Source organism: Poromitra crassiceps (genome assembly GCF_964638095.1).
Source record: "Poromitra crassiceps genome assembly, chromosome: 2".
NCBI lineage: Eukaryota > Metazoa > Chordata > Actinopteri > Beryciformes > Melamphaidae > Poromitra > Poromitra crassiceps.
In genome coordinates, this window is record NC_139624.1 from 27,324,404 (window position 1) to 27,346,903 (window position 22,500).

Here is a 22,500-nt window from a genome sequence, read left to right on the forward strand (position 1 = left end):
GAAATGAGCCACTATAGGTGGAAGCTGAGATTTGACCTGCACACAGTTTTGCCTGTTTCAGCAAATTAATATTTGGATGTGTCACTTTCTCCCCGTCAGGGTCAGTCGCTTTGTGAGTGACAAGGAGCAGAGCTCGGTGCTCATCAGCCTGCTGCTGCCCTACCTCCAGAAAGCCAGAAATCCTCCGGTAAGACTCACAGCTTATCACTAGCCTGTCGGGCACCATAGATTTGGCTAAAGCTGGAACTCCTGCCATTGCCATTGAATTAATGGTGTCATGTATGAATGAATGAATGCATTTTTATTCTCGTGTCTAGTCATTTACATGACCCATCCATCATGGGATTATTCAGGCACATTATAATAATAACATCAATGCAAAACATTCAGGCATGTTAACACACCATCATCTACTGGCACAAGAGACATCAACCAAGCATAAACCTCATCCAAACGAAGGTATTGCAAGTGGACTGGAAAATCATTTGCAGAACATTACGATTTTTGTGGGGGAGCTTGTAAGCCCATGCGGTCTGGGCATACAATGTATGCATGACACAGTAATTAAAAATGCATTTGTTCATTCATTTTGACAATGACAACGGCAATGTACAAGTTCTGTTTTATGTTGGATTGACTGAAACATTAACTTTAAATCCAGGAGAATTATTGATTTCACCTGTTCACTCCAATTCAAAGATGAAGGTGCAATTGCACACCTTCATGTGACCCGTTAATGTCCTTTCTGTGTGTGTGTGTGTGTGTGTGTGTGTGTGTGTGTGTGTGTGTGTGTGTGTGTGTGTGTGTGTCACACACAGGAGACAGAGATTGACATCCTGGCCACAGTGCAGAACCTGCTGAGACAGTGTTTGGATCCGTTCACCTTCCTCCGGCCAATCGGCAAGCTCTTCTCCATCATCCAGAGCAGGCTGCCCAGACAGGCCCTCACCAGCCTCTTCCAGGTATGCCAGCAAACCTGCCATAAGTGTGTTTACATGCACACAGTAAAGCCTCATTCACACAGGCTGTGAAAGCGGTAAATGTTGCGGAATTAGTAAGCCGCGCCTCCGGTGTGAAAGTGGTGAAAGCGGAGTGGTGGATAATTGTGTTAGGCCTTTCGTTCCACCAGTGGAGGTAGTCATAGTTCCTCCAGTGGAGGTAGTCATAGTTCCTCCAGTGGAGGAAGTCATAGTTCCTCCAGTGGAGGTAGTCATAGCCCTGAATCGATGTCTGCCTGTAAGGGTACCTGCGGGAAGACGGATCGAAGCTCAGCTCATTCATTAAAAAAATTACAGGGGAAACCACCTCACACAAGAAGGCATATAGTAGGGTCATCTGTGGCACTTCCGTGACCGTGGAGAGCGAAGGTCCGTTTCTCAATGGATTTGTCATCTAGGAGGGTTAATAAACAAATTTAGCCGGGGTGTATTTTTAAAAAAGGCGGGGAAAATATTTGAGAGACCAAAATCCAAAATGGCTGCTGTGGAAATGAACTTTTTAATGCTTTGACCTACAATGATGCACAATACATGGTTTCAGAGCTTATTCTGGTCAAGGAATAGATATTTGGTGTTTATATAATGATTTGACTTATTTTTTACCTTCAAATCCAAGATGGCTGCCAATTTTGAGCTCTAAAAGGCAGTTTTTTCAAAATCGTCATAGAGTGAGCTTCATATTAGGCTTGAATGACAGGTCTTCTCATGATGAGTTGAATAATATACAGTATAAGTACACAGAAGTAATCTCTGAGGTCATTAAAGTCAATGTTTGTGTGTAAACAACAGTTGCTGATTTGCGGTTTCCCATTAAATAGGGTAGGCTACTGAGAATATGGTGTCCAGTTCATCCCATCACATTTTCATAATGAACCAAAAACAATTTTGCACTATAGCCTAACATAAAATAATATTCTGTATGCAAAGCTAGCAAGGTTAGTTGCTTGAGCTGAATTTAAAGGTCAACTCAAAACAAACAATGAAATTAACTTTGAAATTAAAACTGAATCCTAGGCTACTAAATTTCATCAGCACACAGTAAAGGAAACTTGTCTTTGAACTCAGCTGACTGTCTAGTCCTAATCCCTGTTGTGCAATGTCCCTTTTCAGTGAAGTTTTAGTTTTTGTTAGGAGTATGGACTTTTAATCTTGACCTTGTTGGTAGGCAACGGCCCTTTTTCAGTCAAGCATTTTCAGATTAGCTCAGTCAGTCTGTGAAGCAGTCAGTGTCAGCACTTGCGCGAGCTTGCTTTTTCTCTAACTAATGTTAACATTACACACTTTAAGACACTTTGTTTGAGGATATAAAAGGAGGTACGGTGGTGTAGTGGTAAGCACTATCGCCTCACAGCTCGAAGGTCGTGGGTTCGATTCCCACCTGGGACGATGTGAACGCTGAAGGAATGCGTGCCCGTCCGCATGTCCTCGAGTGCCCACCGCCCGGGTGGGGTCGTCAAAAGGGCCTTTCTGTGTGGAAAGGGCCTTTCTGTGTGGAGTTTGCATGTTCTCCCCGTGCCTCCCGGGGGTTTCCTTCATATAGGAACCCCCTTCATATATATATATAATAAAATAAAAAGAAAACTTTGTTTGAGGATATCAACGTTATTCACTAGTCTAAAGATAGTTCTACCATCAAGAACATATAAAACAAAAGCAAAAACAATTTTTATTTGCAGAAGTCATCATTGATATTTGGTGTTAGCTAACGTTAGGTAACGTTATTATTTTTTAGCTAAAGTTAATGTTATCTGTCTCCACACTTCTGTCAACTGACATATGCATTTGCTTTTGAAAATAAACAGCATATAACAGCAATATAATATAACAGTAATATAATAGCGAGTTGCTTTCCCTCCCAATGAAAGACAAAGCACACAATGTCCTATGAATGTGTCCTAAAATGTGACAAGCCTTGCAAGCCCACCGATACAATAAATCAAGGCAAATGGGACAGCTTACAATTAAAAGCCCAAGACTGGTCAGGACTTGATAAATTTGATGATGTTTACACCACCACCTCCTGGGAAGATGGGCCAACCAATCGGTACATTCATTCGTCATGTTATATTTCTATTTAATCTTCAGTTATGCTTAAGCAAGCCAGGCTGTTTATTTTCAAAAGCAAATGCATATGTCAGTTGACAGAAGTGTGGAGACAGATAACATTAACTTTAGCTAAAAATAATAACGTTACCTAACGTTAGCTAACACCAAATATCAATGATGACTTCTGCAAATAAAAATTGTTTTTGCTTTTGTTTTATATGTTCTTGATGGTAGAACTATCTTTAGACTAGTGAATAACGTTGATATCCTCAAACAAAGTGTCTTAAAGTGTGTAATGTTAACATTAGTTAGAGAAAAAGCGAGCTCGCGCAAGTGCTGACACTGACTGCTTCACAGACTGACTGAGCTAATCTGAAAATGCTTGACTGAAAAAGGGCCGTTGCCTACCAACAAGGTCAAGATTAAAAGTCCATACTCTTAACAAAAACTAAAACTTCACTGAAAAGGGACATTGCACAACAGGGATTAGGACTAGACAGTCAGCTGAGTTCAAAGACAAGTTTCCTTTACTGTGTGCTGATGAAATTTAGTAGCCTAGGATTCAGTTTTAATTTCAAAGTAAATTTCATTGTTTGTTTTGAGTTGACCTTTAAATTCAGCTCAAGCAACTAACCTTGCTAGCTTTGCATACAGAATACTATTTTATGTTAGGCTATAGTGCAAAATTGTTTTTGGTTCATTATGAAAATGTGATGGGATGAACTGGACACCATATTCTCAGTAGCCTACCCTATTTAATGGGAAACCGCAAATCAGCAACTGTTGTTTACACACAAACATTGACTTTATTGACCTCAGAGATTACTTCTGTGTAGTTATACTGTATATTATTCAACTCATCATGAGAAGACCTGTCATTCAAGCCTAATATGAAGGCTCTATGACGATTTTGAAAAAACTGCCTCAAAATTGGCAGCCATCTTGGATTTGAAGGTAAAAAATAAGTCAAATCATTATATAAACACCAAATATCTATTCCTTGACCAGAATAAGCTCTGAAACCATGTATTGTGCATCATTGTAGGTCAAAGCATTAAAAAGTTCATTTCCACAGCAGCCATTTTGGATTTTGGTCTCTCAAATATTTTCCCCGCCTTTTTTAAAAATACACCCGGCTAAATTTGTTTATTAACCCTCCTAGATGACAAATCCATTGAGAAACGGACCTTCGCTCTCCACGGTCACGGATGTGCCACAGATGACCCTACTAATAAGTGAACGTAAAAAAGTAGCCTATATAATCATGGAGGAATGCTCCGTGCCTACAGTTTATGAGTAAGTAGGATAGGCTTTTTATGCTCAAACGATGTTGACATTAGTAGGCAAAATGAACGGATATAATAATAAGCTTCAGAGGACGTCTCTTAGCGTGCATCTGTCTGTGGCGAGTCGGTGTGAGGATATTCCCTCTGTTCTTCACTACTAACCCTACCCAGGCAATGTACTTAACCTAACTAACTTAACCTAACTAATTATCCGGTGTGCACAACATTGTCAGACTAAACTCCAGCTGGCACCCCAAAAACCTACAATCCGCTACAGAGAGATTTATATTATTTGTTTATTAACTGGCCCCTGGCCTCCTATCATTTCATAAAAGTGGCCCCCGGGCAAAGCAAGTTGAGTATCCCTGCTCTATTGTCTCGCCGCCCCTCAGTGTATAGTGTTAAGTGACTTTGAGTTCTAGAAAAGCGCTATATAAATGCCATTTATTATTATTATTAAATGCAGGAAATTTGTTTAAAAGTAATCCAAAACAAAAGTAACAGAAAGTAATCAGTTACATAATTTTATATTGTGATACTTGGGTTATTTATTAAAATTTTTGTAATTAGTAATTGTATCAGATTAAGTAACCCTCCCAACCCTGCAACTGTCCCATGCTATGTTGCTCCATTGAGCTGCTCATTTTGTTGTAAGTGGAAAAGGAATCCATAGAAATACAGATGACTTGTGTTGTAGGTTGGATCAAAAATGTTTGAGTCTTACGTGCTGTGTTACTCTACCTTCAGACTCTGTCAGACCTGGAGCCTTCACTAGCATACATCACTGATACAGCTACAAAGGTAAGGTTGTTTACTTCTCCACACACACACACACACACACACACACACACACACACACACACACACACACACACACACACACACACACACACACACACACACACACACTTCAACACAAAGAATATATTGGACCACAAAACACAAAATACTTGTAATTTAAAGATTTAATATTGGCACAAAACATCAGAAAAATATTGATATCAGCTTGGTATCACCCATATTGACCAAACCCTGTTTAGAAATCTGACTTAGAGTTGGAGGAAAGGTGGGTTTCCATCAGAGATGTTTAGGGTGAATTTGGCCTGTAACCCCCCCTAGAAGCAACATCCTATCCCATCGATTCATAAACTAACTATTAAATAAAAATGTTCTTGCCCTTCCAGCTTAATGCGTTTGACAGTCGACACTTGGATGAGATCTACTTTGACGTGCGCCTGTCAGCTTTCCAAGACGCCGCCAGGCACATCAAAGACATGCAGACTCTGGACATGGACTACATCAGCACCATCATGCACAACTGCTTCCACACTTATGAAGTGAGTAGATAGTTTAGTAATAGTGGTTGTATCATTTGGCATTGTCAGTTTGGTCCTCTCAGTTTTTCTTCTTCTGGTGTTTGTCACATTGATGGGGAGAAACATTTTTGTCCTGCTGCCGAAGCTAAGTTCAGACTTACAGCGGTTCCCAACCTTTCCTGACTCATGGCCCACTTGAAAATCTCAAAACTGTTCACAGCCCACATCTGACCGTAAACAGTACGGAGGCCAAATAATGCATTATCAGAGCACTTTTTATTTTTAACGATGAAAGGAGCTGAAGTCAAAGTTAGAGAGCGTCGGTAATAGGCTAATTAACAAATAATTGATTACAGTATCATTCAACAACTGAGAAATACATTCTCTCATACATAATAATAATTACTTTTATTTATGAAGATAGTAAGATTTTGCAGCCTTCGCAGCCCACAGGCTGGGTTATGGCTGGACTACACGATACAAGCTGTCTGCGTCAGCTTTTGCCAACAAACTCACCAGATCAGAGGCAAATCAGCATTTGCTCGGCACTTGCAAATCATGGGGCGGCACGTGTGTCGCCCCTCAGGGAGAGGAGATGCGCGCTGCTCCAGAGGATCAGTTTGCGGGCCAACATGTGCAACTGTAGTGAGCATTGACAGTTTATGCCACGGACAGTATGTTGTCCATCCTCACTAGAACATGATGTCCCCGGAGATGCGGGAGGAAGTGCTTCAGGGAGAGATACACCGCCATGAGCTCCAGAAAATTGATCTGAGCATACTGGAGCCCACAGACTGGTTCTCATGAATGCCACAGGTGACCACTTTCCTGGATAGGACAGTGCCCAAGGGCACCTCCTGGGTCAGAAAGGGCGGGGCTAGCCAGTTGGCGGACTCCCTCATGTGGAGGTGGCCCAGGCAGGTTACTAGGACAGCTGAGGCCATCAGACACAGTAGCCATAGACACAACCAGAATTTTACAATTTCAAATCTGGTGTGAAAGGAAAAGAGTAGAGCCCACGTCGTGTTCTCGCCCCATCATCTTATCATACCTACAGTCCCTGGTGGATAGAAATTTAGCCTCACAAACCATCATAGGTTATTCGGCGGCAATTTCATCCTACCACAAAGGTTTTGGGCACAGGACAGTCTTATCCCATAACCTTCTTAAGCGTTTCTTAAAAGGGCTAAGACGCAGCAAAAACTTTGTGCGCTCACTGGCTCCCCAGTGGGATCTACCCTTGGTACTGTGCGCCCTTGGATAGCCTCCCTTTTGAGCCGATAGACAAAATATCACTCAAAAATACTCTCATTAAAAACAGCCCTCCTGTTGGCCCTTACATCAGCCAAAAGGGTTGGCGACTTGTGCACACTGTCTGTTGCACCGTCTTGCCTCTCCATCAGAGCGGACGGAAGCGCAGCCACTCTGCTGCCAAATCTTCCTTTATACCACAGTCACTGAATGATCCTTCAGAGGAGGTGGCACACCGCCTATGCCCAATACGTTTTACACACGGCAAACATCAGGAGGACACAACAGCTTCGCCCTCAGAGGGCCTTGTTGAGAAGCATGTCGCTAGCAGACATTGCGCAACGGCATGACGGGCCTTAGTCGGCCACCTTTTTTCATCCGTTCTTTCTAAAGGATGTTCTGGGGAATGTTCCTTCCCTACCACATTCAGTGTGGGAGCGCACAAGAAAGTAGGTGACCCCCCCTCCCCCATTCTGATTGGAATGTGATCCTATCCAAAATTTTGGATTAAGGGTGTAAGTGAACAGGAGCCTCTCGAGAAAGATGCTCTTTGTTTCCCAGGAAAGAATATCTGGAGCACGCAATAAAAGTGCCCCCATCCTTATTCTTTCGGGGTTTCTTCATGTTACTCCCATGGAGGAAAAGCGAGGCCCTATTAGGTCGAGCCACACTGCTCCACAATAGTGAAGATTGTTATTGGGAGCAGGTAGAAGGGCAGACGGAGTTATATACCCCGCCTACGGACCTAAATGAGGAACACCTCAAGGGGTGTATCAGTGGTAAATAGCACCAAATATGATAAAAATCTTCAGTCTTACGCGTGGGGATATATCCACTCAGCGAAGCCTAAAATGGCCTCGCTAATTTCAATGAACTTCCGTTTACTATTAAAAAAAAACGTCAGTTTAGCGAAGTTCGAGCCATCGAAGTCTTTCCTGAAGGTCCAGTGTGCAGTGGCCTATAGAGCATGGCGCTGGATGCAGAGAAACAAGTCAACACAGAGATGGACCTCGCGCGTCATTGCTCATGTTGTATTCGCCCCAGAGCTTTGTCTGGAAGCTGAGGATGGTAGTGACATTCAACGCCCCCTGGCTGTGAGCATGCTCGCCTTCTGCCAGGTTGGACTGGAAGCCGGTGGGCTTAGAAGGCAAGGTGGGCTTCCTGTGTATCAAGGAGGGGACATGGCTTCTTCCGGAAGAGAGGTGTGCACAGGCCAGGCCGTCAGGCCAGCCAAAACAAAATGGAAACTCCCGGTTAAAACTTTCAAAATAATGTCATTTAAACAGGTAAATAGCCTTACTGATGCACGTTGGAGGAGAAAAAGGTGTTTCAACAAACGAAGCCGCAAACCTTGTATCAAAATACTCATTGTGATGTTAAGATTACATATGGAGTGAAACTGTGGCTGTACTCAAATTTTTTTAACATTACAACGAGGGTTTTATTTTGAAAGAGCTAATGCGGATTTACTTACGGCCGGAACACACATCTTGCGTGTGCTGTGCGTCTGCGTGGCGTCTGCGTGGCGTTTTCATTTCGGTTCCCATGTTAACAGGTTACAGCAGCCACACCACCGGCATCAGACGCGCGTCTCAGGCGCGTGTCTTGCGAGCGTGAGACGCGCGTCATCTAGAGAATAGAACCGAAGCCTATTTTTCAGCTTTCCGCGTCTCTAGCGTCTCTACAGAAATCCACATTAAAAATGACCTATTTCTGTTCATAATCATATCATACAAGCACTATTTTCAAAGCAGACATAATAACTGTTAGCAGAGTGGGTTAATGCAGCAGTTCTCGCGTGCACTCCCAGAGCAGCAGCAAGAAGTGGTTCTTCTCCCATGGAGCTGTTTATTGACACTGACACTGGGTCAGAGACACACACACACATACATACGTTTTCCGTGCATGTCATTGGCTGTAACCACCTGTGTTGCGTTCAGGTAACATCCTAAATTACAAAGTTATACAATTGAGAGCATATTCTCTTTTATATCAACAATAAAATTCTCACAACACTTCCGTGTTTATTTCTCTGGGCGAATTTGCGGCATATTTTTTTTGACTCTGGTTGCCAATCAAGGCTCGTTTTGATTTGAGACGAGAGGATGAGCTGAGCTCACAGCTATTCTCCTGCCCTCTGAAAAACCAGATAGGCTACAACGTGGCTTCGTTCCTCCCCTCCCCACCACACACACACACACACACACAAATCATACTGCCTCGATTCTGAAGTGAGCCCAAGCGATCTTCAGTTAAAATCATCATTGTATTGTTTATAGCAAATTTAATAAATGGTAAACTCTATAGGAAGATAGTTGGGAGACAGGCAGCAGCGCAGCAGCTGCTGCCGCCCCAGCCACGCTGCCTGTGTGGATGCCACGGGCGTGCCAGCCGCAGCAAGCACGCACACGCCACGCAGACGCCACGCACACGCAAGATGTGTGTTCCGGCCGTTACTTACATTCTGGCTGACTTGACGCAGTCTATGTGCCTGGGCTGTGTGGGGATGCATGAGACTGAGACTCTTGGCACATTCCGTCAATGTAAAGTAATTAACTGTTAAGAAAGTCGAATTTCAGTCTGTAGGAATCACTGAATCTCACTGTCTGACTCACGCTGGAAAAGGGGCGGCAAATCAAGAGGAGCTCTGCACGCAATGGCGTGCAGAGCCGTCGCGTAAAAACCCACCTCACTTGCAGGGTCACTCTATCAGCTAAACGGCCTGGTTTGGAAACTTTTAGACTGAAGAAAATGCCACTAGTTTGTGGATATTAGTGGGATTTTTAGCCAGTTTAAAAAGGGGTTAAAAAGGGCTTAATTTGAGTGGACTAAGCAGTGAACTCGCACACTGTGCATAGAGCAATGACCATATAAGGTAATCAGGCCTATCTGATGTCACCTAGGCTAGAGCCATTACTCTCTTTCAACTCTCGTAACCTCTTGTTCAGAGCAGTCTGAATCCCACCATTTTTGCTCATGGGGATAACTTTCACATAGGTTTACTTCATTATTTGAAACTTTGGGCCAGTTTAATATGACCAGCATTGCAACATTATAATTTATATATCACACAAAATATGGAAAGGCATAATAGGTCCCCTTTAACAGTTATTTTGCCTCATTAACTGTTTGATTCATTCCTTCTTGCTGTGTAGATTGAAGACATGTCGCTGGGAGACAATGCCACCTTATGTCTGTCTGCGGTGATAACACAGCTGGCAGCAGTGGGAGCTGGAGAGCAGGCCTATAAGGACATCATCCAACACAACATCCTGGATGCTGTACACAAGGGGCTCCGCAGCAAGAAAGATGTACTCTCACACACACACAAACACGCACCATAACTACATATCAAGCCACTCGACTGGATATGAACTCCTGCTGCTTTCTCTCTTCGTCCCTCCCTTCACCCTGTCATTACATTTTACATGACATCATTTAGCAGACGCTTTTATTCAGAGCGACTTGTACATTGTGTAAAAAATAGTGCAATCCACTGTGCATCACAGTCTTCATCAGCTAAAGCCTAATTTACACTACAAGATATTTACCCCAATTTTACACAGATTTTCCAGTTGGGCACAGGCTGCCTTTGTATACACTAGTCTGCAGTTGTTGTGCCAGTCGGCACCAAAATCTGTTTGTGTATGATGGATACAGATTTCTACTAGTCAAGTGTAAACTGCCTCCCGAGTCCGACGCCAGTTGGAGCCATAATGATTATATCAAACATGTTTGAATTTCCAAGCCGATTCTAGGCACAGTCGTATAGTGTAAACTAGGGATGTAACGATAACCGGTTTGAATGATAACCATGATAAAATTCCTTGTGATAACCGTACCGTTTCAATTTTTCATTATCATTAAAACCGTGGTACCGTGATTGCCATGATTACAGTGCTTTGAAAAACATGGTAAATACTGTCCATCATCAACCAAAGTTGGCAACAGTCTCCCAGATGCAAACGTGCAGCCTTGGAGAAATTATTTCAGTGAGTGTATCAATCCTTTTTGGGTCTGGTTTTTCAATATAAAACGTGAAATGATTTCAGTGAGTCTCTCAGCACTTTTTGAACATTTTCAGCAATTTAATTTAGTTAATAAACAAACAATATACATTTTTCTGTAGCGGATTGTAGGTTTTTGGGGTGTCAGCCGGAGTTTAGTCTGACAATGTTGTGTTGTTGATAGTTAGTTAAGTTAGTTAGGTTAAGTACATACATAAGTGCCTGCGAGCAGACGGCGATATTTGACAATTTAGCAGCTAAATCATAGATAGATTATTGAAAGATATTCCATATTCCAGACTGAAATGCAGAACAGAAGTGGAGTATTGGCCAGAATGACATGAACATTTGGACACTTATTCAGTGGGTGTCTTGCATGTTGCGTTCAGGTGCACTGTATTTATTTTTATTTTCTTTTGCAATTCCATCGCGGGCCACACAGGGTGCGCCGGCCCGAGGGCCGCAAGTTGAGTATCACTGCACTACTACTGTATCATAGGCATAAGACCTTTACAATGGAACAAGTAGCATTTGTTAATATTTGTTCTCCTCCCCACCCCCCATCAGAGTGTGCAGCATGAATACACCACGGTGCTTGCCTGCCTGGTAAAGACGTTTCCCTCCAAGAAAGAGTTCAGAGACCTGGTGCAGCTCACCGACTACAACGACCTCGAGTCGGACTTCTTTGAACACATGAAGCATATCCAGGTAAGAGAGGAACTGGCAAACGTTAAGGGATCGCATGACTGAAAAGGTAGAGGTCGGTTTGGCTCTGTCGACTGGTTTGCTTTCTCAAATGCATGTTGGTACTGAGATCCTCTTAAGGCCCAATTATACTCTACGTTAAAGACTGAGACAGACAGAGCCTTCTGTCCGTACCCTGCGTTCATTTTGTGCGTTTTCTGCCCGTCATCTGAAAGCTTACGGATACGCATGAAACGCAGCAAAACCACATACTCACACATTTGACTCTCTACTGTCCACTGGTGAATGTATTGCTTAACATGATACCAACGTGAAAGACGCATAGAAGTATGTGGGCAGTGACGATTACACCGTTTGAAAAGTATATACGAGTATAAATTAGCCATTAGTCTGACCCAATGAACGGATTCTATATTTCTTTTAGTTTACACACGAAGTCTGTAGACTGTAGAGAATAACTTCTTTTTTCACAAGATAAAAGTGAAGGTGCAAATGGTGAGATTCACTCCCTGCTTCTTCAGGTTCCTAAACTTTTTATCTTAGGTAAAATAATCAGTACTTTGCAACAGAGTTTTCCCTGCACTTGCCAGCACTCTAAAGGTGCTTTCACACTGGGGACCCGGGACGTTTCCAAAGCACACTTATCCCCAAACTGTCCCCAGGTCCGGTTCGTTTGACGAGTGTGAATGTTGTGTTCCGTGCCCGGGCGCGGAACAGCGCACCGTGACAGGGTCCACTTGAAAAGGTGGTCTGGGGAACGCTTGGGCGTGCCCGGGGACAGAACCCTTCGAATGGGAACGCCAACTGTACCGAACCATGTCGACAACACACGGGCAAGGATACACTCCGTGTATAGTTATGGTAGTGACCGCAAGTGTACTCTGCCAGTGTTCCCCAGCATCTATCTCCCTCTCTCTGTCTTACATACCTTTCTCCTTTCTTTCTGACTTACAGACATATACAGTACTATATACAAAACGTGTGTTTTGTTTCCGCTTAGATCCACCGTCGGGGTCGAGCCCTGAGGAAGTTGGCCAAGCAGCTGACCGAGGGCACGGTGGTGATGACATCACGCTCCCTCCAGAACTACATCATGCCTTACGCCATGACCGCCCTGTTTGACGAAAAAATGCTCAAGGTGGCTCGTGCATGCTTTTTCCCCCGTTTGTGTAACTTAAAAAAAAGCTTTCCAAAATGCTATATATCAATTCTTCCCTTTCTTTCTTTCTTTCTTTCTTTGACTCCCTATATTATATCCATATTGCAGCATGAGAACATGATATCTGCGTCAGTGGAGGTGGTGGGCGCTGTGTGCCGCAGGCTGACCTGGTCCAAGTACCTCTACTACCTCCGACACTTCATCCACACCCTGCAGACCGCACAGGCTGAGCAGAAACTGGCTGTCAGGTAGACGAGAACCGTGTGCGTGCGTGCGCTTGTGAATGCACATGTTTGACAGGTGGAATGTTGGGAACTGGCATGGTGGGGTTTGGTTTCTATAGTGCAAAAGTTTATTAGTAGTAGTAGTAGCAGCTGTACATGTTACATGTGTGCCTATGTTTTAAGAAGAGTGAAATCCATCTTTGTACATGCCTGACTGACCGGTCCGTATCCACCATAGTATACCAGTATTAAGTTTACTTCTTCTCTTACTAAAAAAAAACTCTCGTAACTCTCTCGTAACGGGACAAGCCCCGTCTTTTATTGTCACACGAACACCACAACACATGCATGCGGCCACAACACACTCATGCTGGGTGGCCGGTGAAAAGTGTCCTCTGCATTTAACCCATCCAGGCATGTCCTTTCCTCCGAGGGGCAGGCCAGGAGCAGTGGTCGCTTTCTCGTACAGCGCCCGGGGACCAACTTCGGATGTTGTCGTCACTGGTCGGATGACGATGACGATCTGATCTTCTGCATGTTTTTAGTGGGGGGGTTATATACGGAGGAACCCCCTGGGGGAGCACGGGGAGAACATACAAACTCCATACAGAGAGAAAGGCCCTTACAATGAGATACCCCACCTGGGCAGTAGGCACTGAAGATATGCGGGGGAACACAACCACAGCGCCCACAGTGTCCCAGGCGAGAATCGAACTCAGGACCTTCTGACTGTGAGGCGACAGCTCTACCACTGAGCCACCGTGCCCCCCTAACTAACACTTGTCTCTGTGTTTTCTCCTTCTCTCTGTCCTCTGTCCTCCCTCCCTCCTCCCAGTTTGTTAGTCACAGTTCTGGATGCTTTCCATTTCGACCACCAGACGCTCAGCAGAGAAATGGAGCTGGCCAAGGCCAGAGAGGGTGAGCGACCTGTCTGATCTTCCTTCTTTATCCATTCTTAATTTGTTCCTGTCTTAATACCAATTGGTATTATTAACTCATTGAGTGCCATGGACGGACATGTTCGTCATTTCAAATAGTAACGTAGAGTGCCAAGGACGGACATGTTCGTCAATTGCGTTTTTTGACGGTGGGGCGTCGATCAAAGCCTTCTGCCTCTCCTGTACAAATATTATAGCTATTGGAGGTCTATAACCTATTTTACAGAACCCTTAGGTGGCGACAGTGCTCTCCAGGTTAACAGAAAGGCAGAGAAAAACAGAGAATAAGTCGTTGGGGAAACGGAAATCGCATCGCATCCGTATGCATCGATATGCATGAAGCGTTTTAACGTTAGATGTGCCTGCAGAGCAGCACACAACACTGACCCAGACAGACCCAGGCAGCAGGACAGGGTTGGCAAACGCAAGCCAGAATATCCGATGCCCACCAGCAGCAAATCAAGATCAGCAAGAAGCTGCAACCAGCAGCGCACGCAGGGGCCAGCGCTGCTGGTTGCAGCTAAAAATATTATTCTGCCAAACAAAATTCCCTGGCCTTCACTGTTTTATTGAAGGAAATTATTTTTGAGGTGTGACTACATCAGAAAATTAGCTTCAGAGTCAGTGATGTGTTTGAAATGTTTAATTTCACAAAAGGGCCATTATCTCAGCTTCTAGAAAAAAACTGCTCTTTTTTGTTAAATCAAGCTATCTTCTCCGGCTGATAACTAAAGAACGGAAAATGATATCAATAAACCTGTTTTTGCTGATGATAGAAAAGAGTCTCATCGTTCTTTTTGCATGTTCATTGTTTACATAGTAATATCACACAATATTCTGTGGGCCTCGAGAAATCACTGAAAAAAGCTCTGAAACTCTGGCACTGGGAGCGTCCGTTCTCCAAAAGTGGCTGGCACTCAATGAGTTAAAGGGGAGAAATAATCGACCGAAATAACGTTTCCGAACTTTTTTTGAGGAGTTTATATATCGTGATCGGTCGATGATCGGTTGGGCAGATATTTCCCATAGGCAATCGGTGATTGTGGCAAAAAACGTGATCGGAGCACCCCTAATATATACCGTATATATATAATTACGCTGAGAACACTGTCTCTCTCAGTCCCTCTCTCGCTCTGTTGTGTTGGATGACCACGTGAAACCTCACTTCAGATAGCAACGTCACTCCCACCTCTCTCTCTTTCCCCCTCCCGCTCTCTCTCTCGCGGCTCGCGGAATAAATAGAACAGACGCTGAACAGAAGCGCAACAGAGTAGAGAGGTGCGGGCAGTGTGGACGGTCAGATCAGTTAACATGGGCGCCAAATGAAAACTGGCTGCGTCCCCGGCCACGTCCTGTGTGTTTTGGCCACGTCCTGTGTGTTTTGGCCATAGAGGAAAGTGTGTGTATGTATGTGAGTGAGTGAGCAGAAATTGTGTTCGGCCACAGCTATGCCATTTTACGTGCGATCACGCTGAATCTTTTAGATACAGTAGTGTAAAGAGCACCCCTGTGGGGGACCTAACGGAGCTGGATTTTTGAAGTAGGTAATAGACCCTTTTCATGGGGGCCATTTTGTGTCAAAGAGGCAGGATAAACACAGGTGCAAGCAAAACACTAATGAGGGTTTCCAACTTCCAATCATGGAAGAAGGAAACCCTCATTAGTGTTTTGCTTGCACCTGTGTTTATTCTGCCTCTTCGACACAAAATGGCCCCCATGAAAAGGGTCTATTAGGGCTGACTAAGTGGGCAAAAATGGCTAATTAGTGGCTCAAATGAGTCAACGCTGTTTCAGCACCATGGAGAGCTCCATTCGTTAGCTACTCATGGAAGATACCTGAGTGGAGGAGCACACTAATGGCTCATTTCCACCGCAGGTAGTAGCGCGATCTCGCTCCGCTCGACTCGATAAATTGTCTCATCCCACCGGTTTAAACTGTCCCAGCCCGGGTTGTATTGGGGTCGAGTCGTGCTACTTTTCGTACCTGCTTCGTCGAGGTTCTATTCTGTGAACCCGGGTTCATACGATGACGTGAAAACATTGTAGACGACTGATTGGCCAGGCAGAATCGTGTTTACTCTATCTACTGACTGTCAATGCGCTGCATACCAGTTTAGTGGGCTTACCTTCTCTTCTGTTATGTTATTTCCATCAGTATTTTGTGTTGCTGCCTTCGCCTCTGGTGAAATAAAGTCGTGGCGGTGGTTTCAATTGTTTTCAGAGTGAAAAACGTCCGCTGCTCAGCAAGCTCCTGTAGTTAGTTGAGCTGCAGCGCTCCGCTAGGCCGCAGCGGGTGTTTGGTGAAGCCGCGGTCTTGCCTGGTGAGAGGCCGCGGGGTAGAGGCTTCACTCTGTTGCGCCTCTTCCGTCCATCGAGCCGAAACGATTAGAGCCGAGTGGTGACGAGCTGTGCAGGGCTGTTAAATGTGGTGGAAATGAGCCATAAATGGCCAGTGACACAGGGACAGGTATTCCGCTAGTTGGGGAGAAAATGGAAAGGTGGGGGAGGAAATCCATAAAAAAAAATAAAAAATAAACCAAAATCCTCGTCTTTGATCAGTGGGGAACGTCGCAGTTGATGAAGGCGATGAGCAGGAAGCCGCAGCCGGCGAATCAGGCGAGAGTGGCGACGAGGACGTCACAGAGATCGATAAGACCATTGCCCCTGATGTCGCCATGGAAACGGACACCGCTGAGGAGGAGAAGGTTGTCTCCATGGAAACGGGTACCAGCGATGCCAAGGGGGCAGTGGTGACTCCCAAACAGCCAGCGGCACCCAGTGGCTTGCCGCAGAGCAAAGAGGAATTGGCCTTCCTCATCAGCTCCATTCACCGCACCGTTAACGACAATGTCCTGCCCCGGCTGCAGAAGTGTCTCACTGCCAAGGTACACACACACACACACACACACACACACACACACACACACACACACACACACAAACTCACAGGAAAGCTCACACCAGTGGCGGCCGGTCACTAGAGGGCGCTAGAGCGCCGCCCCCTCCGAGGCAGCCGAGGCAGAAGAAAAACAAAGCCTTAAACAAACATGTTAACTTAAACATAGTCTAAATTAATTGGATAATGCGAATTCTGGGAATATTCGGGGGACACAGTTTGAAGAAGACGAAGCCGCATGCTACAAAAATGAAATTTTAAGCCACAAGGTGATGGCCAAGTCATAATGTTAGATTTTTATGCCTCCGCCGGCGATAGCCAGGCCGGAGGCATTATGGATCCGGGTTGTCCGAGTTGTCCGTCCGTCCGATGTTCGTTAATGCGATATCTGACGAACGCCTTGACGGAATTTCATAAAATTTGCCTTAAACATCCACTTAGACTCAAGGATGATCTGATTAGATTTTGGTGGTCAAAGGTCAAGGTCACTGTGACCTCTCGAACGCGATTTTCAAGCTTGTTAACGCGATATCTCAGGAATGCCTTGACGGAGTTTCATCAAATTTGCCTCAAACATCGACTTGGACTCAAGGATGAAATGATTAGATTTTGATGGTTAAAGGTCAAAGTTCAAGGTCACTGTGACCTCACACACCCAATTTCCAAGCTCTGTACCGCAACATCTCAGGAGTGCCTTGACGGAATTTCTTCCAATTTGTCTCAAATGGCGATTTGGACTCAAGAATGAACTAATGGCGGAGGCATAAATCTGCGGTGCGGTCGTTCTAGTTGATATAGTGCCCCTACTGGAAAAAAGGTACCAGCCGCCACTGGCTCACACTTTGCTCACACTGAACAGACACACATTGACAATGGCACTTAGAAAGCCATCATTTGGACTCCTAATCTTTTCAAAAAATAATAATAATTTGCTTGTAAAATAACAAAAGTGGCTGTGAATTCGAGAATTTGCCTGGAATTTTAAAGACTCCAGCAAGTGTGTGTGTGTGTGTGTCTTTTAGGTGAAGCGCGACGAGGAACACAAGGCAGTGAGGTCGAAGGATGTGAAGGAAGAGGAGGTGGCACGGGTGCCGATAGCCTTCGCCATGGTCAAGCTGATGCAGACTCTACCTCCACACATCATGGAGGCCAACCTGCCTGGGTACGCAGCTGTGTGTGTCTGTGCGCGGCTGCGCGCATTTCTGTATGGTGGATGATTGTGTTTTGGTGCACTTAGACCAAGGAAGACATTGGTGTATTGTATGCATACAATATATGACATTTGATGGTATGTGTATTTTGAATGGGTGTGTAAATCTCTCTTTGCCTGCTGTGTGTGTGTTTGTGCGCCCTCTGACTGTGTTATCCAGGATCCTGATCAAGGTGTGTGTGCATCTGAGGAATCGTTTCCAGGAGGTCCGTGACGTGGCGCGTGACACCCTGGTGAAGATCGTCGAGACGTTGGGTATCAGGTACCTGCAGTACCTGCTCAAAGAGATGCACGGAATCCTGGTCAAGGGCTACCAGGTAGGCGCGTGCACACACACACACACACACACTCACACTCACACACACACACACACACACACACACACACACACACACACAGGGCGAGTACAAACACAGCACAACAAAACAAACACCCAAACAAGTACCCGCGTACCAAAAAAAAGCATAGATGGGCATCCAGGTAGTGCAGTGGTAGATTCCCTGCCTACCAACATGAGGGTCGCAGGTTCGAACCCTCGCGTTAACTCTGGCTTGGTCAGGCGTCCATACAAGCACAACTCGCCGTGTCTGCACGGCAGGTGGGAAACTGGATTAGGGGTATTTGTCCTGGTCGCTGTACTAGCGCCTCGCCTCTGGTTGGTCGGGGCGACTGTTCAAGGGCCACATGCTATGTCCTGCCAGTGAAACTCCTCACTCGCTATCAGGAGAAAAGAAGTGGCTGGCGACTGCACATCTATCGGAGGAAGCATGTGCTAGTCTACAACTCACCCCAGATTGGCAACGACCGGGACAGCATAGACATAATAATCGAGCTAATAAACATAATTGAATAGTATAATTAGTTATCGTAATACACAATTTATCTAAATTAATGATTAAAAAGTAATAAATACATCTTAAAGTCTCTCACAAAATGGAATCTGAAGGGATTTCTTTAATTAGAGTTTTGTCATCTTTGCCATAGAGTTCAATGATTTGATGATTGAATTGATTGAATGATTTATTAATTAGTTTGATTATTTAAAATGTGATGTTGCATATAATTGTATATCACAGGGATGTAACAATATTGTAAATTTCGTGATACCGCAATATAAAAAAATTCTCTATACCGTCGGGGGACTGTGATGACATCTTATTGCAAAATTTATTACAGCTCGAGAATTGTATTGTTTTTGTTTGAACAACAGCTGAGGGCATCATCTTTTACCAGAAACAATCTTTGAGACTCACCTCAGTTAGTCACGTGGAGGAGGGGGGGGGGGAATCCATTTGGGAGCTGCTCCTTGTAAGTTATTAAATTGGTGACTGTCCAGATATGTGAAAAGCACATGGCTACTTAATATGCATGTTATCAGGGAATTTCCCAGACCACCTCACAAAGCTGGCTGTCTGGACCCAGGCAACCTCCATGGCAGACCCAACGAGTATGGTGAATAAACATGAACGTGGTGACGTAAACCTAAATGAGGACTGTAATGACAGCGATGCCGTGATGATTATTCTTGATCCCTCAAGTCGAGCTCCTACACCAAAACAGCCGAGCCGTGAGCACTCATTGAACATTGAAACTAGGTCAACTTTTCTGAAGCCACCGCTCGTCAATGTCACTTCAGAGTGCTACCAACCAATGAGGATGAAGCAGGGGCGGGACCTGTGCTTTTGTCTCCTACAGTCGAGCTGGTAGCTAGAGTCTGTATCATTGACTGTATGATTGATTGATTTTCTTTATTTATTAAGTGTCATGCTTCCAATGACGGCCAGCCCATATGGGCTTACAGGACACTTTTACTGTTCATCATTTCAACAAACAATGATCAAACATAAAATCAACAAAAACACACAAAATACATACAGGGAAGTTGTACAGCATGAAAAACACCACCTGAACCTACTTAAAGAGCTGTGCTTGAGGGAGGTACGGTGGTGTAGTGGTAAGCACTATCGCCTCACAGCTCGAAGGTCGTGGGTTCGATTCCCACCTGGGGACGAGGTGAGCGCTGAAGGAATGCGTGCCCGTCCGTATGTCCTCGAGTGCCGCCCCCATCGCCCGGGTGGGGGTCGGCAAAACGGCCTTTCTGTGTGGAGTTTGCATGTTCTCCCCGTGCCTCCCGGGGGTTTCCTTCATATAGGAACCCCCTTCACAAAAAACATGCATTGTCCTGGTTGCTAGTGTGGTTCCTCCTCTCATCGTTAGGGGCGCCTGTTCAGGGGGAGGGGAACTGGTTGGAATAGAGTGACCCTTCCACGTACTATGTCCTACCGGTGAAGAAGCTTCCCCTGTCAGGTGAAAAGAAGTGGCTGATTGACTGCCCATGTCTCGGAGGATGCATGGAATCAGTCTCGGCTCTCCCTGAGCGACAGAGGATGAAGTAGCAACCAGGATAAATATATAGAATTAGCACTAATGGGGGATAAAAATGGGATAAAAAATCGGGAAAAAAATATTAAAAAAAAAAAAAAAAAAAAGCTGTGCTTGCCTTCTATTCCAGGCCATAGAAATAAAGTTAGGAGTCTTAAATACCTCAGTCTAAACAACCACTCCAACTTCTCTCCATCATCTGCCCAGAAATGCCCAGGTTTTTGCTTTTGCATTTCATCAAATAAGGAAATCCTCAAATTATCATATAAAGTACAATAAAACATGAAATGAAACACATTTTCAACATCCTTTAGGTCACAGGCATTTCATATCCTGTTCTCTTCTGGTATAGCTGTGACCCGCCCTACTTCAATGGCAAGGGGAAGGGACCCAATTCTCAATTGAGCACATAAGGACCTCTGGTGTCTGGTTAGAAAGGAAGTGACATTGGGCTCAGGACCTCACCTCTCTCTCCCTCATGACTTTGTGTGTGTGTGTGTGTGTGTGTGTGTGTGTGTGTGTGTGTGTGTGTGTGTGTGTGGGTGGGTGGGTGGGTGTGAATTTATGACATCACTGATGATGTGGTACAGACAGAGAAACAGACAGACATCGCAGCTCGGCTGCTATGTGGCCTTGCCTTCCCTATTGGCGCGCGCACAGTGTCTCCCTCTCTCTCTCCCTCAGGCTCTCTCTCCCTCTCCTCTCTCCCTCTCCCTCAGTCTCTCTCTCCCTCGTGACTTTGTGTGTGTGTGTGTGTGTGTGTGAGTGAGAGAGAGAGTGAATTTATGACAACACTGATGATGTCATCAATGGGATTTATGACATCACTGATGATGTGGTACAGACAGAGAAACAGACAGACATCGCAGCTCGGCTGCTGTGTGACCTTGCCTGCCCTATTGGCGCGTGTCTCCCTCTCCCTCAGTCTCTCTCTCTCTCAGTCTCTCCCCCCTCTCCTCCTTTCCCTCTCTCTCTCTCCCTCAGTCTCTCTCCCCCTCTCTCCCTCTCCCTCAGTCGCTCTCGTGACTTTGTGTGTGTGTGTGTGTGTGTGTGTGTGTGTGTGTGTGTGAGAGAGGGAGTGAATCACTGTGCATCAGTGGGATTTATGACATTACTGATGATGTCATCAGTGGGACAGACAGAGAAACAGACAGACAGAGCCCTAGCTCCCATTCATATACTGATGATGATGATGATGATATGTCATGTACTGTATATAAATATTATTATGTCAATGGTCTGTATGGCCATGAAATCCATCGTTGTCGAGCACAGAAAACTGCCTCAAGTCTTTGGCTACAGTATGTACTGTATTCATCATGCATCTTGTTATTTTGCTCCATTGTTTTTGTTTTGCAATTGTACATTCATATCAATCATTCTTTGCCAAAGACAATTAATTCATGGCAATTTTGTGCACATGCTTATGTCATGGTTGGCTACTTTTATTTTATTGTATTAAATGAAAGCAGAACAAGTACTAAAAGGTAAAAGAAAAAACTAATTGTAGGCTATAGGGATAAAAAAAATGCAGCTGTACACAATAACGGCTTATTAAATAAAGTCAGTTAATATACTCATCAATTTCTTAGTTGTGAGAAGTACCTGCATTTCCTTTGATCACCATAATACTCATCTCTTTCCCCTTAGGTCCATGTGTTGACCTTCACAGTCTACCGGTTGCTGTCGTGTCTCAGTCCAACCCTGAAGAGTGGAGACCTCGACCCATGCATGAACCTGCTCGTAGAAGTAAGAACAGCTCCTTTATTCAGTGTAAAGCCTTGCTCGAAATATGATTCAGATACTCTTTTCTTTCTTTCTTTCTTTCTTTCTTTGCACAATAAGGTTGGGCGATAGGACAAATATATCGACTATTGGCGATGGGCCGCTGAGTTCAGAACACGGTTGATTTTTTGGGACAATTTTTGGGGGCAATTTTTGGCGTTTTTAATTTGCTCATTTAATAGTCTAATTTATAACTAATCCACCTGTAAAGTGCAATTCAAAGCGTGCGTGAATAGGAACTGGTATTGAAGTTGAAACGACAGCTACAGAAGAAAGCACATTTACGAGTTACCTATT

General features: G+C 44.6%; 1 protein-coding gene across 1 annotated transcript in view; it reads left to right on the top strand.

Annotated features, from left to right (window-relative positions):
• utp20 (UTP20 small subunit processome component) overlaps nt 1-22,500 on the top strand; it is a 122,387-nt gene that overhangs the window by 72,946 nt on the left and 26,941 nt on the right. The window lies entirely within an intron of this gene.